This window comes from Echeneis naucrates, chromosome 6 (genome assembly GCF_900963305.1).
Source record: "Echeneis naucrates chromosome 6, fEcheNa1.1, whole genome shotgun sequence".
Classification (NCBI taxonomy): domain Eukaryota; kingdom Metazoa; phylum Chordata; class Actinopteri; order Carangiformes; family Echeneidae; genus Echeneis; species Echeneis naucrates.
Genome location: NC_042516.1, coordinates 8,755,403 through 8,774,399, shown reverse-complemented (window position 1 = coordinate 8,774,399; position 18,997 = coordinate 8,755,403).

Here is an 18,997-nt window from a genome sequence, read left to right as displayed (position 1 = left end):
TGGCTTTGTTGGTTTTGGGTTTTTTTTTTCTACACATACCTGAAGAAAAAAAAAAAAAAAAAAAGAATCCTCTATTTGTCATGAGGCCATAGAATTACCCCTGACTGTGGTGAATAACTCGGAGCTGACACAGGGGCCAATGCACAATCTTTCAGTTTCTGTTACAGACAGTCCTGATGTTCATGTGCCTGGAGCAAAGTCCCTTGTTGTTTGACTGGGTGCATGGATTTCTGCCCTTGTATCTGGGGTGCAGTAAATTTTGGTTTTGCTTTGACCACCCCCCCAGGTCTCTGTAGCCAGACTTTCCATTAAGCAGGACAAAACTGGGAAATCATTTTAAGGCCTGCTCACCAACAGATGATTCTGCCGGTAAGGCAGTTCTAGTGCAACATCTTGATCAACATTGTCTGTGTCAATCTGTCAGAATTCTTCAACTACGGTGGTCTCCGGACCCTTGTACCCTCTCGCCACTCCACAAATATCAAACCTGGACCTAGATTGAGTAACTCCACCTGACAAGTTTCCTGCCATATGGAAATTGATAAAGTGACCATCACACCATCTTCACACAGTGATTGGCTGAATATGAAGATGTGATTAAGTTTTAGTTCAAAAGACAACTGAGACACTTTCAACATTTCTACAATTTTGGAGTAATTATTACAGCTCAATCTTCTCTATTTGTTTATTTCAAACAAACTCCACACCGAACAACTCTGAACAACTATGGCACCAACTGACCAAAATTAGTCAGGCAAAAATCAACTATTAGGAAACGCAAAACACTTCAACACTGCAGAGCTTCTTCCATTTCACATCCAATAATACTAGAAGAGAGAACAAAGGCTAACCAACTAACCAACTAACCAACGGACGGCGAATGCTTTGAGATAACAAGCTTGTTTGGTCAAGCTTGGAAATGGAGCAGAAGCAGGGGAGAAGGATTCTTTCAGATTTTGTCACGTCAATGTCCAGACTTAGCCACAGATTTCTGGGTGTCTGTCTGCTGACAGGGGTTAGGGACACATGGATCTCCCTCTTGTACAGCGGCTAAAGCAAGGGTGGAAGGCTGGTGGCACTGGTCCCAATTAACTGACTTTCTGGTAGCAAACTGTGATTCTCTGCGACAAAGACTGGAAATCTGCAGCTACAATCACCATCTGCCAGTGTCAAAAAGGGAAAAGGGAGCCAGTGTCCTTACAGGGGGTCCCCTGAAACCAGCAGCAATCCAGGACTGACTGCTTCAACCCACATGGCTGCCAGGGAACTGTTATGTGAGCTACGCCTCTCCGGTGACAAAGAAAGAGGTCAAAGCATCCATTCTGTCTGCTGCTGTCTGAACGCTAGAGCCAGCACTTCAAGGACTTCCAAAACAGTTTGAGGTTTGTCCTCCAGAGTCATCTTCTTCAGATTGGAGAGGAGCAGAGGTTGGTGAAAATGGAGTTGGTGGAGTCTTCTTTGGGTGTGTTGCTCAAGAGCATAGGTTGAAGCCAGGTTGTTAGGTAATAGTTAAATCCCCACATTTTCCTAACTTACTGGGGGATGATTCTTCATATGCTTTGCTGTTTCATCAGTCTGGCTAGGTAAAGGAGACATCCCAAAAAAGGGCAAATGCAGAATCATTGCCCTAGAGATGGCCATTTTGTCAAAACATTAGTTTTTTTGTTTGTTGACTGTGAATAAATACGTTTTTGAGTATAGCTCCAGCCTGAGCCCTATCTTTCTTGATGTCAAGTCAGTTCAAATTCTCTGAGGTGTGTGTGCCCCAACCTTGTGCATGAACATTGCAGTTTGTTTGTCAGTTTTTATTGAATAATTTAAAAATTTTGGTGAGAGTATAGCAAAGCAAACTAACACAAATCCATATTCATGTAGCATTGAGTGAGTATTCAGAATTGTTTCATGTGAACTTTACTGAACTCCTTCCTATTGTGTATTCAGCAGCTCAACAGAAGAGCAAATTGTAAATCTCCTGTGTCTCAGTTAAAAGCTTTATCTCATCCCTTGCCTAGCAACCAGTTAAAAAAAAAAAAAAAAACACACACACACACACCCAAAAGCCATGGGAGCAATAGTTTAAACACACAAACTGAATCAGGCATGCACCTCCAGTCGAACACACACACACTCATATTCATACTCATACCAGATCTGTCAGTGCACCAGCATGCTAAAGCACACACACACATACACATGGGCATTTCCCCATCCTCTTGTATTTAATTAAGCTCCCCGGCTTGGACTTTTATTTCATCAAATGTTGGTGTTGTAATTGAATTAGCCAAGCCAGTCAGATGTAAGGCTGTCTGCTTCACTGGTAGAGTGTTTAAGAGTCTGAAAAGGATGGCTGAACTCTGCTACAGTAGTGTGGTAGGTCAGCATTTAGTCCAAGTAAAATCAAATCTGATCTGCCCACACAGGTGAAACTTTGTGAAAATGACATATTCTATTTGCCAGGCTGATCGGCATGAACCTATTAAAAATTTCCTAAAGCCTCCTTCCCCAGCCCATGTGCATTATCTTTGCGTCCATTTGGCCATTTGTTCCCTGTTAAAACTAAAGAAAAACAGGTGGTGACAGTGAGATAGAGAAGGCTGCTGCTTCGCATTTTCATTCATTGTGAACATGAGTAAATTTCTTGTGCCCCAATATGTCTTGTGTCACTGAGGAGGTAGAAAATTGGGGCAGGGTAACAAATTTCATTTGACTTCTAACAGATTTTCAAATTGTGCCAAAACGGTAGCTCCTAAATCTGCATGCAATTATGCAAAGGAAAGCTGCTGGCACACATATCTAAGATGCGCACACATACTCCACACTCCCTTCCACAATGAATTACAACATACAGTCTAAAGCAAAGACGCAATTAATGAACCAACGTGATAATTTCCCTTCCGTTTTGCTGTTTGTTTTGATAATGTCCTCTAGTTGAAATTTTTATCGTTTCTAAACTCTTTAATAAAACCTGACTCATCTTGTTGTTACTGGTATGTTCAATTAAGATTTATGAGATTATTCCCACATTATGTTATGACACAAAGAATAATGATTACAATACACATTCCTGATGTGCTGGATGTCACAAAGACCTATCAAAGCACATCGTATTTTCAATTTCCTCCTTAATGGAGGATTTAACCGAGGAGCAAAAAAAAAAAAAAAAAACAATTCAGTGCACATAAAATGAATTAAGAGGCTCCACAGTGGCGTGATGGTGAGCGCCACTGCCTCTCAGCCTCTGAGTTTGCCTCCCAGGCCTGCAGCCTCTCTGTTGGAGTTAACCTGTTCTCTCTGTGTCTGTGTGGGATCCTTCAAAGTACTCCAGCTTCCTCCCACAGTCAAAAGATATACATATTTTGGCTAATTAGTGACTAGAAACTGTCCATAAGCCTGAGTATGAGTGTGAACAGTTGGTCTCAACAGACTGGCAACCTGTCCAGGGTGTACACCACCTTCACCTAAACCAAACACCGACTGGAGAAAATATCGATTTATTAGAAGATGATTCTTCAGTATGCTGTTTACATTAATCAAATTCTGTCTGACCTCCCAGACATTTACGCTCTGGTCACTTTAGGTCAATTTTATCAGACACAAAAAAATCCCTACCAACGTCAATATTAAGTAACTTTTCTCCAACACTCACAAAATTCAATAATACATATAATATAGAAATGAGCAAAAATAAAGTTTTTCTCTGACTATTCTGCATCACTCAACAGAAAATTTGGTCTCCCTTTACTTGACACATAGCAGACATAGAAAAACTACCTCAGAGAGAGAGAGAGAGAGAGAGAGAGACTTTATATGCAGGTGTATTGTATCCATTATTTGTTGATTGTAAGAATCTAATAAAACAAGCAAACACACAAAAAAACGCTCTCAGAAGTATAGAGGAACCCGATTGTTTGAACAAGGATTTTGCATTTATTAACAACAATTATACAAAAAATATGGCCCCTTTCCTTTTTTCAAGTGGTTTGTTGCCAATGTGCACTTTATTATTTTTATTTATGCATGTTTTTGCTCATGGACCCCTTCGTTTTGTGGACAGCGCGAGTCTGGTCCACTGTCCAGTTCTGCCAAGTTCTAGTCTGTTACAGGAAAAAGAGAAATGTGTTCCAGCAAATGGGATAATGTACAGCCTAACGATCAATTGGCTCCAAATACTGTTTGTCCAAGCCCCTCATAAAAAAAAAGAAGAAAAAAGAAGCAGTTGTTCACACACCATAAATCCGCTGGTGCAGTCTGTGGCTATGTCTGTGAGTAAACCAGAAGAGACAGCGTGCGTGTGTGTGTGTGTATGCATGTGATGTGTGTAAAGGCACTAGGGAGACTTTTATGATGCTCATGGCAGCCACCATGACAGAAACCCCACAGTTGGCTCAGTTGCATCAGCCTTAATTCTAGAATAAGGATCATAAAAATGACACTGCCGTCATAATTTCATGTTATTCGCCAGACGACTAGCTATGCAGTGTGTGGAACATATGAGTGTCGTTCATCTGGAAAGTGATAGTCTCGTTCTAGCTCATCTGTGCTTAGTCAAGTGAAGACTTTTATTTGTCACCGAAGGGAGACAACAACAGGTATGTGTCACATGTGTCTCAAGCTGGTAGACTTAATTAGGTCAGTTATATACCTGTCTTCAAAACAAATTCCTCCAATTTCATAATGTGAATGTTATGTCACTCCAGTGATCATGATTTAATAAGGTGCCAATTTATTAATTAATATAAACTACAGATTTCCTTTTCTATTTAGTTGCACAGTGGGAAGAAAAAACAGACTTCAGCTGTATAGATCAGTGGTGGCCGGTGAAGGAGGTAAATACAGTACACTGATATCTAGATATGATAGATCACAACAGCTTTGAAAAAACAGCACATTTAAAAGTTTTTAATATCCTGATAAATCTCTCTGACAAGCTTTAAATGGAGTTTCGCCCACATGTCAGCCGACATTTATACAGCTATGTAACTGCAGCAATATCATTTAATAAATGGAGGTGGAAAGGGGGTGGGGACTCCCAGCAGACTGGAATGTGTCCTCAAGGTTCTAGAGACTAAGTGGTGCATCAAGATGAGCTTAGTCTGCAATTTAACTAGTCAGGACTACAACAAATGCAGTCTCCAACTGTGGCACTCCTTTTGTCTCACTTAAAATCCTGGCTTCCCCTGATGGCTAGTTCCTGTCTTTATACAGATGTGTCAACAGCTGGTATAGTTTGGGGATGCAGTGAGTGCAACAGTGGAGGTCAGAGCAAATTACAAACCTTATTCTTGCTTGACAGGTTAATCATGAGTGATGGCAAAGCTATAAGTTTAGTTTTGGCTATTACATACTATGTTCCCAATATAATAAATTTACCGTCCTGTAGAGCCGCAGTGTTTTGCATGGAGTGCTCTCCATCCATCCATCCACCGTCTATCGCTTTTCCATTCCTGGGTCACAGGGTGCTGGAGCCAATCCCAGCCAACGTTCCGGGCGAGAGGCGGCGTACACCCCGGACAGGTCACCAGTCCATCACAGGGCCAACACACAGAGACAGACAGAGACGAACAACCACTCACACTCACACTCAGACCTACGGACAATTTAGAGTCACCAGTTAACCTAGACATGCCTTTGGACGGTGGGAGGAAACCGGAGTACCCGGAGGAAACCCACGCAGGCACGGGCAGAACATGCAAACTCTGCACAGAGAGGACCAAGGCCAGGGGAGTGCTGTCCATTACTTGGAATTAGACATTTTGTGGGACTAATCAGGTTAGGTAGTATATCTGGTCATTGGTGGTTATTTCTGAAATATGATATGGGTTTTACCTTATGTGCTATAGTTGTGCTAACCCTAACCCTTATAATGGATAGAGCCTTATGAGTTAGTGTAGCATGGAAACCCTAAAGCCTAAACATACCCCTATTTGATTCTAGTCAGTGATGAACAGAAAAACCAACATTATCCAATATTATATCTGGAATCCTCTGTATTTTTGTATTAACGTAAAATAATAAAAGTAGATGTCTGAGCTTCCTCTTGACTTCTTTTGGCTCAGTTTTCTTCAGAAAATCTCCACTATAAAAGGAAATTTTACCTGATCACAGGCCTTTTCAGAAAGAGACAGAGAGCTGTTATTGGAAATGTATCAATAAAAGTGAAAAGAGTTTGATGGAGAGAAATTTCTTTGCTTCTCCTGGGCAGGTCAGGGGCTGCCAGTTTCATTTTCCTATAACATCTAAATGTTTTGTAGTTATTAGCTGTGTAAGTAGATTTACCATGAAAGTGGCTACGTTAAAAGATGAAGGTTGATAGTATAGCTCTCTGCTAACCATAGCCAGAGGCTCAGGGAAAATGCTGTGTTTCTTGTCTTGCATGACTATATGTGGCCAATGCAAGGGAGAGGTGCAGTAAGTATTTTAAAGTTGCGGCATTTTTTTTCTCCAGATTTCTGCTTACCCCAGCTTTAATATACACATACATCTAGCAATTAGAAAACCTTGCCAATGACCCATCTGTTTTATGTTCCCCTTTGGTGTCTATAGAGAACATCTGCTATGTTTTGCATTCAAACGATTGCATATACTTCATTACTGTTACAATCTGCAACATCAAAGTAAAAAATAACATTTTATTTAAAATGCTGCTCATGCTGAGGAGGACAACAGTTTTCTGTTGTATGCTGTGTCTCATTGTAATTAGACTTGTCTAGATCTTGAAGTGTCTGCAGTTGATGTTTAAATAAAGGGAAGTCTGTAATTTCACTTAATTAGAGACAAAGCGAGCCTGAAGAGGATCACTTATCTTTTACTGTCTCATTTTCGTAAAATGACACAGCACAGTCAACAACTAAGATTAAGTGCCAGCTCATCTTTATTAGTTTTTTGGTCTTTAATACTTTCTTAATCATGTGTGCTGGCATCAATGAACATGGAGAAAGCTTTTCTGTTCATTATATTTTATGTCGAAGCTTGATAATATTTCAGTGACAATGTTTTTAGACAGCCGTCTTACCACATCAATGATCTGGTGTCCTTATTTTCATTAGCTGACCGGCGCGTAATAAGGACCAGAATAAACACGGCCAAATTATTGCTGTAATTAAGTTCTTTAACAGCGAGAGGAGAGAGCAGGAAAAGAGTGTGTGGGATAGCTTTGCTACAAATCTGTTCTGCTCCACTGGAGGTGAGTTGGAGTGTATTTGTGTGTGTATTGCAAGTAAGAGTCCACATTAAGCCTACAGTCCAACATCCTCTTTATCTTTACTTTTTACTCTATCGTCCATGCTCTTCCATATTGTTATGCATCCAATTATTTTACTCGTCTTTCATCTGATTTTGTTCTCTTCATTTCTCCTCAAGCCAACAGTTTCTCCCATATTTTGTGTTGTATTACTGTTACTTGATGCACTCTTTTACCTCTCCCCCATGTGTGCCATTCCTTCTACTACATTACCATCCAACGATTCTGTCCAGATTTCAGTGAAGCGCCAGATTCCAAAATACAGTATTTACCAGGACAAACACAAAATCAATACCCACCCAACACAAACACAGCACACAGGCAGTCTGGCAGACCTGCCGCTGAAACTGGCTCCTGCCCTGCAACTGAGTTCAGTGATTACAGAGCTGGAATGACAAAAAAAAAATAAATAAAAAATCTTTGATTGAATTAAATCTATTTAAAATACTCCCCAATATTTAACTTAACAACACTAACAATATCTCTTCTACTACAAGGCCACATGCCAGAATCCATTCCCCACATTTGTTTGGTGCTTTAGAGTACCTAGTGTGTACACACGACCACCTCTATGGGATAATGGAGGTTTTAGTCAGTTGGTGGCTGCCGGTTCAAAATGCAAGAGAATCATGTGTGTAAAATGTGGGGGTATCAGCAACATAGCGACTGTAACGCATGCAACCTTGGTCCAGGAAAGGTCCCACAGGAAGTAAGACTTGACTAATGTAAAGGAATAGATTTATATACATGTCAGCCAGAAATATGATTTGCATGGCTATATACTAAATAGGTTTCTGACACCAGTGACTGGTGAAGCACATTTCTTAATCAGTTGCCAGGCAACCATTAGAGAATCAAGGAGGTTACTTATCCCAGCTGAGTTAATTAGTGAGCTTTAAAAGTGCTGGTAGTCAGGCATTGTTACCTTTGGATAGAGCCATGCTAACTGTATGGCCCCTTTATGATAAACTGAGCTAACCAGATGGTGACTTCGACTACATATTTTCTGTATAGTCACTGCAGCAGCATCCATCTTCTCCTTAACTCTATTACCCAGAGCGTCAAACTATTCCTTTTAGAGCCTCTTTCTCCTCTGCACGGAATACAGATTTATACATTTTACTAATGTTATTTATTTTTTATTAGAAATTCTGCAGAATTTTACTGAGATAACTTTTAGTAGTCATTTTAGATGTGGTCTCCTAATCGGCATTACATTTAAATAACACACTTTAATATATCAAGACTGAATTTCTTGCATGTCTTTTCTAGCAGATTCTCCAGAGCAGGGTGCCAAAGTGGAACGACAGCAGACAGCAGACACCACTTATTGGGAATTTCAACTCAGTCTTCCAATGATGTTCTGAGAATTAAAGTACCTGCAAGCCTGAGCATTCACAAATACTTTGGACATAATGGGGAAAGGAGAAAGTAGACAATGACTCAGCTTTGTGCAATTTTACTGTCTTATACACTCTCTCCACTCACTCACTCATGCCTGACGACCATCCAGCATAACAGCCACTATGTGTGTGTTTGAATGGTTACCCTAGCCTGACTGGAAATCTCCACTAAGATGATCACTTTAATGGACTTTCTTTTTTTGCACTTGAAACCAGACAGTGGAATGACAACATGCTTAGAAAATCCAAACCAACAGCTGTTTTGTTCTTTTCAACAAGCCACCCCCATCCTTTTTTTAAGAAAAAAATTTATTTGAGCCCCCTTGGTATTCACTCTGTTCCTCTGTATGCAACAGTCAATACTTTGTTGATACTGCAGCTCCAGTATTGTGTAGCCAGAACATCCATTGAGGCCCGTTGCGAATTAAATGTGCCTGTTTAGTGTTTCTCCAGCTGGGCTGATCTGAAGCAACAGAAATTCAACCAACAGCCAGAGTGTCTCTCAGGAGACAAGAGGCTTCAGATGTCGGCAGCACCACCATCACTGCAGCTGTTAAAATTATCTGGATGAGAATGGCACTAATCTACTACCCTTCATGGGGACTTCACACCGATTTAGCAACATAAAAGGCAATAACATATAGTCCTCTTCTGGGGGAGTGAGGACAAATGGAAGAGGACGACACAAAAAGGAAGGTGAAAGGGGGAAGGATTGAGGGATGCAGACAAGGAAAGGACAAGTATAATAGCGTGATCTAGCCTGCCGTTCCCAAAAAGACAAGCTGATTTCCCCAATCACTGCATTGTGTTCCACCTGACACATGCAGCCTGGCAGATACAGCTGCGCGCACACACACACACACACACACACACACACACACACACACAGATGCATGAGCACACATCATGTTAAGTACAAGATGCAGTTTTCAGACATTTCAAACAATCCCTCATGCGAAACCACAACAACTAAATCACTTTTTCTCATCAACTAAAACTGGATTTGTAGACTCGTGTGTAGGCTGATGTGGCAAAATCTCCAGTGTAACTGGGACACAAAGCTGAAGCCTGAACTCTATGCTTGGTGTTCTGCAACCTCAAAAGACATATGATCACACATACAATAGATCATTTTTCATAATTACATGGGGAGGGATTATAAATCTTGTCATATTATTCGCTCTGACTCTTTACATTCCTTGGGCTAAACAATGTGTTTGTATAACTGATTATAACGGCTAACTGTCATGGTTCATTGCTTTGTCAAGGTGCAGAGCATTTCCTCGCAAATAAAACCAAGAATTATTTGACAGCAAATCTAGCCACAAACATCAATAAATGCCAAGCATCACATATTTATGAATAATGTTTCATCTCGCTATACTCTGGAGCTATATGGTGTATTATTGCAAAATGTCATCCTGCTTTTCAATAGCTCATCAGACTGAATGGAGGAACTGTGTCATCATGTATGCTTTCAATGGCTTTCTCCCAACAGACCGCAGATCTCCCTCTCTTCTTCTATGTCTCTCTCTCTCTCTCACAGGCTGGCTGACATTTAGACTCCAGTAAAAGCAGAAATAAAAGGGGAAGTAAAAGAATGGATTCGCTCCTACAAAGGGACAGAAAGAGCTGCCAAGGTGTGTGACCAGGGCCGACCAAAGCTGAAATCATAACGGATGAAGCTGCTCTGTTTCCATATTGTAGAACTGATCTAACCATAGAAAATGTAAGGGTGAAAATAAATGGCCAAGATTTACACTCTCTTTTAAGTTATTTCAGGACCATCCGGACGCTTTTCAAGGTTCTGTTTAATTTTTGTGATTTGCTTCATGCGACATGTTACAACCAACAAAACTGTTGATAATCTCAGGTAGCTCCATATTTGTGACAATGTCCTCATATTAGCCCCAACATAAACATTTATGGAACAAGGTTTTCTGCTGAGTACGATAAATATGATGAATATGCAATGGAAATATACTATAAATTCACTTTTTGAGGAACCTCATGAAGGCCAATATGTTAGCCAAGCTGTCCTTGGTGAACTGAGTTCAGAAACCTTTTACCACCTCTTAAAAAAGGTAAAGAAAAAATTCTGGCATTCAATTAATATTTATATGTTCATTTGAATGGTATGACAAGACAGACTTTAAATAAATCCTCTGATTTGTTTTGTAAATCTTTGAGATGTTCTTCATAAAAACTACATATGGATCAGAATGAAAACAGATACCTGTCCAGCATAGGCACAAACAGGATATGGAATAAATGAGTATGTAAGAGAGAAAGAAACAACATTAAGAAATGCAATTGCTATGCAAGCATCTTGCAATGAGAGGGAAGAGGGACAGATTGTATACATATGGAAAAAAAACACTCATAACTGGAAGCAGGTTTTGAGGGAGAGAGACGACATAAATACTACAACTTGTGCAATCAAAAGATAATTCATGTTAGCACCTCCATGCAAAATAATAATAAAAAAAAAAAAAACATCCTTTGAATGCCTCACATAATGCTGGCCAGCAGGCTGACGCCCCAGATGTTGCATAACAAGTCTGTCAAAATATGGCTGGATCACATCATAGCCTATTTGCACCGTGCCTAGCAGCTGACACGATTCAGCACTTAGTTTGCACCTCTTTTTACTTTGTTACTCCTATTCTATCATCAGACAACAGAACAAGAACGAAGACATGAGTGAAACAAGGCCCATTCAGCAGACATGTTGACTTCACTGTTTCTCTGCACTGCTCAAATGCTGACTTTATAATTGCGTCAATTACATCATCTGGCCAAATCACCTATACATACAAGTTCAGAAAGGTAGCTGGGCTGGGATTTTAGCTATATTTACATGCAAAGTAATCACTCAGGGAAAAAGAATGAAGCTCATTCATTAGTTGCCACGCAATTGAATAGGGAGTTGTGCCGAGTGAGGAAAGCCCACAATCATGCTCACAAGGCAATACTAGCAACTTTCTTCTAGAGAAGAAAGATTTGTCCAACGAGCTGCAAAGATTCTTTGCTCTATTCTTTTATGAAAAAATAAGTTGCAAATATGGTCTGCAAAATTGTTTAATCTAATGGCAGAGAATACTGAGAAATGACTTTATAGTGAATGTGAAAAGTTAGCAAAGCGGTTTGTTTGTGCCAAATCTGGAATCATCATCTGGAAACAACCACGACTAAGAGGAAACATCAGTGGTGTAACTTTGTCGCTGACATTCAACTACATACTAGTGTAACATCAGTTGGTCAGTTGGGAACATTACATGTGATAAAAATGTACAACTTTAGATTTCCCCATACGCAACATGTCCTGAAATCTTTTCAGATTCTGCGTGTTACCTGTGTATGTATATATCCAGAGCTTTCAACTGCAGTAACAGGGTTTAGAGTCCCAAAGCCTCTTGTGCTTTTTTTCCTTCCATTCATCCATCTATCACATCATGCGATCTGACCACCGCATTCTCTCCCAATTTTCCTCTCCACCATCTTCTCCTCATGCCTCTCTCCTCACCCTTCCATGCTGCACTCCTGTCTTCCATCATCCCGTATGTCCTCCCTCCATCCCTCTCTCCACAGCCAAGAGGCATCCAGCCTCTCATAACTCTTCATTAGAGTCTTCCCAGGGACCCATGGCTGCATCGTGAAAAAGAGGAAAGACCAACTGAAACCAGAGAGAGAGAACTGAGCCCCAGAGACAATTAGCTCAGCCTGGAAAATAACATCATACTCCAATCCATAGTGTCTGTGTGTGGGTGCCGGCAGGATGGCTGGAGCTGGCTTTGATTAGAGCCCCACATAGAAAACATGCTGCAAAACCAAAGTGCCTGAGGCATTTAATGGCATCAAATCAGGATGAGGATATAGTCCTGCATGTAGTTCTGTGCATGCAGAGTAGAAATTTTTATTTTATTTTATCACTGCACTACACATTTTCACTTATCCAACTCATGACTCTGAAGGTAAAAAGATGGTGGGTTACTCTGGGTGTTTCGTTAGAATTGACATATTTATACCATGGTATTGAATTTATAACTAAAAATGAATGAACAGCAAAGGAATATAATTCTAAATTGTAAAATATGGATCCAAGTACAAACTTTGATAATGTAAAAAGTCTTTGTGGGCTGATAAACATTTTGAGGAATAGGCCTTGAGAGAAAATCTATTTTGGTAAATAACTCATAGTGCACAAATGATGATATTTTTTTCCTGCTATTGCATGTGGACTGACAGAAGATTCTCCTTTCACTGTGATTCATATTTGTGTGATATATGTTGTGTGAATTTGACATATGGTATCACACCCATGATCCAACAACTAAGGCTCTGACCAAAGAGACACAAGCAACAGAAAAGTCTCTGTCACTTTGACATGGCCTGGGGGGTAAGTGTGTGTGTGTATGTCAGACCGGCTATCAAGCATCAGGTGTCTGTGGGGTAATTCCACTAACAGAAATACGAGGATTTGGGAAATTCCTTTGCACTCAAAGTCCTTCACACAACACACACAACCACATGCATGTAAAATATGATGTGTTTATCATCCTGAGAGTGCAGACCAACTGTTACAGGGTTTTCCCTCTTTGTAGTAACAGGAGTTTCCTTTGTGTTTAAAGGTTAGATGTAATCTAGTCTGTGATTCATCTTTATACCAAGGTCATAGCTTCGTTGTCATCCTTATCTGTGTCCAAACATCCTCACGATCTGCTTTACTCTGTACAAGCTACTTGAACTGGCTGATGAAAAAACTTGTCCAGTGAAAAGGGAACTCTAGAAATATATCCAACCTTTTGACAAAAAATTATGTGATCATGTTGGCAAAATTTTCACTTCATAGCTTATTTGTTTCTCATCTGACTGAGACCAGACATTCTGACTTCTGGCTGGGCACTTTTTTATTTCCTCATGCAAGCCATATGACTGTTTGATTAAATGTTTGCCTTCTTCACCATTAATAATTAAGAAATATCTGATCCAAGCACTTGCTTTGTTGTACTTTGTTGCAAAGAAGCCAATGCACAAATTAAATTATATTAAAGTTGCTTTATAAACAATCTTCGATGATGCCAGTGGTGGAATAGCTAAGCATAAACAATGTACTGCAGTTGGCTACCAAATATAAACAATAACTTTAATAGAACAGGAGTCCAAGAAAAATGAGAAAAGAGCTCAACAAGCTGCTTTGTAACAACAAAGTTTCTTCTGTCACATCCTCCTTAAGCAAAATAGCAAAGACTGCAGCTGCATTATGCTGCTGTATTAATGGCCGGTCAGCTGGCTTTTAAAAACCAGAGGAAATTTCTGGGGATATTATGAACACAAATTATACTTAGTCTCCCTAAAGATGACCACCAAAAGTACTGATGAGATGTGTATTCAAAGAAAGGTGATTTTTGGTGCCACTGCAACACCTGGATAAGATTTGAAGAGGAAGTGAAGTCACTGGTAAGCCTTTATAAAATTCTAATGTCTCAAAGGTCTGTCTCTCTCAATACAAGAGAGTAAGCACACACACAGAAAAAGTCAATTTTGGACAGAAAAAAATACAGCAAAGTTCTGTACTTTGATACCTATAATCTATCATTCCATGCACTGTGGGTCTGACAGCAGAAGAACAACAAAAGTGGAGCTGCTTTTGTAAAAAGTGAAACTTCAACATCTGCATCGACAGACATACTGTCATTTATTTAGTCTTTTAGCTGAGCCTCCAGTCTCAGAAATCTGCAATGTAGCCCACAGAAATGTGACACTGTAAAATGCCAAACCACACAAGATATTTTGTTAGTTCTGTTAATTCCTCATCAGGTAATACTGCATATTAATATTCAATATATATTGATAAAGATGAAAAATCTGTAAATAGTGATCAGTTAATGTTTAAACTCTTTTACACAAAGCTTGAGGAGAAGGACTGACAGACTCCCTGCTTTGATATTCAACATACAGAACAACTCCAGTATCCACACACAAGCTTTGAATTCACACAAGCATGGACACACACCCACACACAGAGCAATCAGTGGTGCCAAGACAGACATCTCACTCCTGCTGACATCCCCCCACAAGACTGAAGACGTCTCTCCACTCCACTGCTGTCACACTGTCAAACCATCAAGAAGAGACAGAGGAAGACAGACAGGCAGGATGAGAGAAAATCAAGAACGGTACACAGAGTGGGAGAGAAATGCAAAGGCTTCTTCCTGGGATAAAAATGACAAGCACAACAACAGTCTGTGATCTTGTAAGGGCAGTTAAGTCGCACTTACTTATATGATGCTTTAATGCTTAACAGGGACATGCTGAAACAGCAGCTGGACTCACAGGCTCCACACAAGCCACATGGAGTGAAAGAGCCCTGCTGATATAGGACAAACCCCCATGATCTGGGGCTGTAAGTTAGAATAGTGATAAATAATAGCCATAGCACGAGTAGTAATGGTAAATAGTGAGTCTTAACAGACACACTCTTAACATTGTCTTTTTTTTTTTTTCTTTTTCCATTCCAACTACCTGACCGAGTATTCACTTCAGCTGAATCAATTTTGCCACCACCTCTGTGAGCCAATCCTTTCATTTCTGTTGTTTACATTTTTGCTGCTTACAGTTGATGTTCATTTATTTTGATAATACCAGCTTCCCTCCTCCACCTTCAAGTTGCATTGGAGCCACCTATCCATTGGGTCCATCCAGTCAGCTCATCATGAATCCTCTCCCAATCAAATCCGGATCTTAAGCAGGGTTTAATGTTCTTCAATTCTTTACCAGAAGGAAGGATATATAATTTACTATTGTATAATATTCCTGCACTGTAAATAGTGTTTGTGCTAATATTACAGTGTTACTCTCAAAGCCACTGTATTGTGGGTACAGTGGTAAAGGCACAAAGTCCAATGTCCCTGCTACAATTCCTCCTGAGTCCTTAGTTAAATTCCTCTCTTTACCATTGTTTCCTGTCTGCCCTCCTAATTTCTCTGGAGTCTCAATGACACTCATTCAGAATCCCAAAGGTTTGAGGAGGCCAAAGATATCACTAACCCTAACCCAGTTCTGACAAGTCGATTATACCCCTGTCAAACTGCTGTGTTAACCAGAAGTAGAAAAATTAAATAGGGAAACTACCAAACATATAAAACAAAAAAGGAAGACAAGAGAGAAATTACTCTTTGCTACACAAAACAGTGGTTCTGGTTCCACTCCACACCCCACACACACCATGAAGCAGGGAAAAATGCCAATTTATGTTATTATTATTACAGTTCTATTCTTTCTGGTCACTTTTATCTACTACTTTGTCACCTTGTTCTTGTAGCAGTTTTTAGCTTATTGTTGTCTCTGTCTTATTTAATGTCATTTGTCACCTGTCTTCTGTGTGCTATTTAATTTCTCTTCTTAATTTCTTTATTTGTCACCTGTCCTCTTGCCTTGTGCTGCTGTGACACTGGAATTTCCCCAATGGGGATCAATATTATCTTATTAGTAAGTTAGGTGTTTGCTGTTCTCTGGTTCAGGTGGGAAATGCTGTGGGATTTCACTGCCAGTACTATTTTACTTTTCTGCCTTTAAACAGAAGTCTTGCCTGTCTTTAAACAAAATCAGCACCACCAACACAGTTTATTAACATATTATTGAAAATGTGTAAATTTCAGTTTTCTAAAACTTTTTTCAAATCGAAATTTCTTTACTATTTTACTTTCATCTTTTAAAAATACAAAAGACGCCAATATGTTTCTTCCATGGAGAAGTGTGAGATATTAACACTGCACACGTTTCTTAGTGAATATTGTTCATTCATTATCATGTTTGTGACAATTCAATATTTTTGACTAGTAGATTTTTTGTTCCAATTAATGAATTGACATGATATTTGTTCCTAAAAATCTTTTCATATCTTGTTTTGACCAATCAACTGTCAAAAATCTAAAAGTATTCAGTTCATATTTTCTAGCAACACGAGAATCACATCTTTGGTTGGAAAAACTACGAATGGATTATCAAAATAGATGCAGATTTATTTTCAATAAATCAAATAACTCACTAATTGTTACAGTTGTAGTTCTGCAAAACCTCAACAAACAAAGTAAGAAATAAGCAATTGTATACAGTGGTGAGTCTATAACATATGTAGATACATTATATATGGCTAACCATAGATATCTACATAGGCCCTGTGATGAACTGGGGACCTGCCCAGGGCGACCCCGCCCTTGCCCAGTGTGAGCTGGGATTGACTCCAGCACCCTGCGACCGAGAAACAGATAAAGCGGTTGAACATGAATGAAGATGAAAATTTCTACGTATTCTTGTCAACCAATCACCACATATTGTTGAAAAAAAAAAAAAAAAAGCACTTTTCACAAACGGTTGCCCACAAACCAGGTCAAGTCTCATGGCAGTGAAAACTGAGGACTCAGCATCTCAGAACAGTTCACTTTGTTAAATACAGATTTTTCCATTTTTCAGTTTTAAGACACAGAGTACATATTTGGGCACAAAACTAAAGGAACTTTGTTTTTGAATTACACATTATTGAATTTAAATTACATTTTACAATTATATTTTATATTTACTATGATAGTCCCTCCTTTTTTATTATAACTGTGTAAGTGTCCTCTGTTACCTGAACTGTGATGTTTTAAGTCTGATTTTAAAGCATAAATTTGAAGGACAGTTGTGATCTCATTCTAATCAGTATAATAAAGATTTCTATCTATCATCTATATAAATAGTGCTCTGATTTAAATAAGCTTTGACTAATGCTGTTTGACCAAATATAGTTTTGCAGTATTCACACCCAAAATTGCAGTGGACTGTGGTCAGTTGTCTACAGTGTTTCTGAGGTGAGCTTGAGGCCCCCAGCAGTGCTTCTGCAGTCGGCAAGGGCAGTCTTAATGAACACTGCGATACATGATAAATGTGGCCATATGGTGGAGCCGGCTGGCCAAGCCAGGGGTGCTAGCTGGCTCTGCTAAACACAGACACACACACCTCACACCGCTATCTTTACACTCTTTAGCTAGAAAAGAAGAGTCATCAAAGTCTGCACAGCTCAAGACAGCAGTAGGTAGGGGTTAATGACCTTCAGGTCCTTCACAAAGATGGAGTGTTATGGCCCACTGTGAAATCATCACAGCAATACCTGACAAAAAGTTTCACAGAAGTTGGAGTGAGCAAAGAAACTGACTGCATGAGCCAGGTTGTCACTCAACAGTGGTGACTTTTTAATTACCAGCATTGTATGTGCCTCAGCGCATAAATGCAGGAAGTCTTCCTAATTTATATTTGCCTCTGTGGTGGTTCAGTGCATGTGTATGTGTTTGTAGCTTAACTGAATCACAGTCGATGAAGCCATATGCTGCCTGTCTTAGTAGGCAGTCGTTTACTTGCTTCTCTCCCCTGCTGTATACAATATTCCTCTCTCTCTTATTACTATTCAGCACACATACTCCGCATGCACATATACTGTGGCTAACACACACACACGTGCATAATCAGTAACTAGCCTTCAGACAGACAGACACAGACACAGACACACACACACACACACACAGACACACACACACACACACACACACAGACACACACACACACACACACACACACACATATACTTATACTCATGGACTCAAACACGCAGTGAACAAGCCATTGTTCTTCTTTCACAGCAGATGCTATCTCTCTCTAATTGGCTCAGCAAAAACAAAGAAAGGGCCTTGGATGCCCTGCTGCAGTTCTGCTCTCTCAGTCTACAGGGATGCCCTCTGCTGTACACAAACACAAACAGAGGGCCTCAGATATGACTGACCTCTGCGCTTTCTACAGAAGGCCAGTTCCCAATTATATGGCACAGTTTCGGGGTCTATAATGAATCACTAAGTAGGCGAGCGCACTTTAATCCACAACAGTTCTAAAACACAATATGTGGGTTGACAGGATCGTTCATGAACTTTACATTGAAACAGTGCTCTGAGGCTAAGCACCTTGTACAATACAGTGTTGAGACCATTTCATCTCAGAGCTATTTTCAAAATCCATGGTATGAAAGCACCACCCTCCTCTCTCCGACAAAAGTGCACAGCAGCCTTCCTTTCACTGCTGTTTGACATGCAGTTGATGGGCGATAAGCCCTCACTGCATGCAATGCACTGCTGTCAAACGTCTCCAGTGTTTTTAAATAGCAAGAAAGATAAGTACTAGGGTCACAATGACTGTAGGTGTAATTTGTGTTGGTGCAGTTTAGACTCTGGGACAGCAGTGTGATGTATGACTGTACCCCTAGCATCATTGATCTTAACTTTAACTGCAGTAGTGCAGTGGCAGTTGATGGGGTGTTATATTGCAG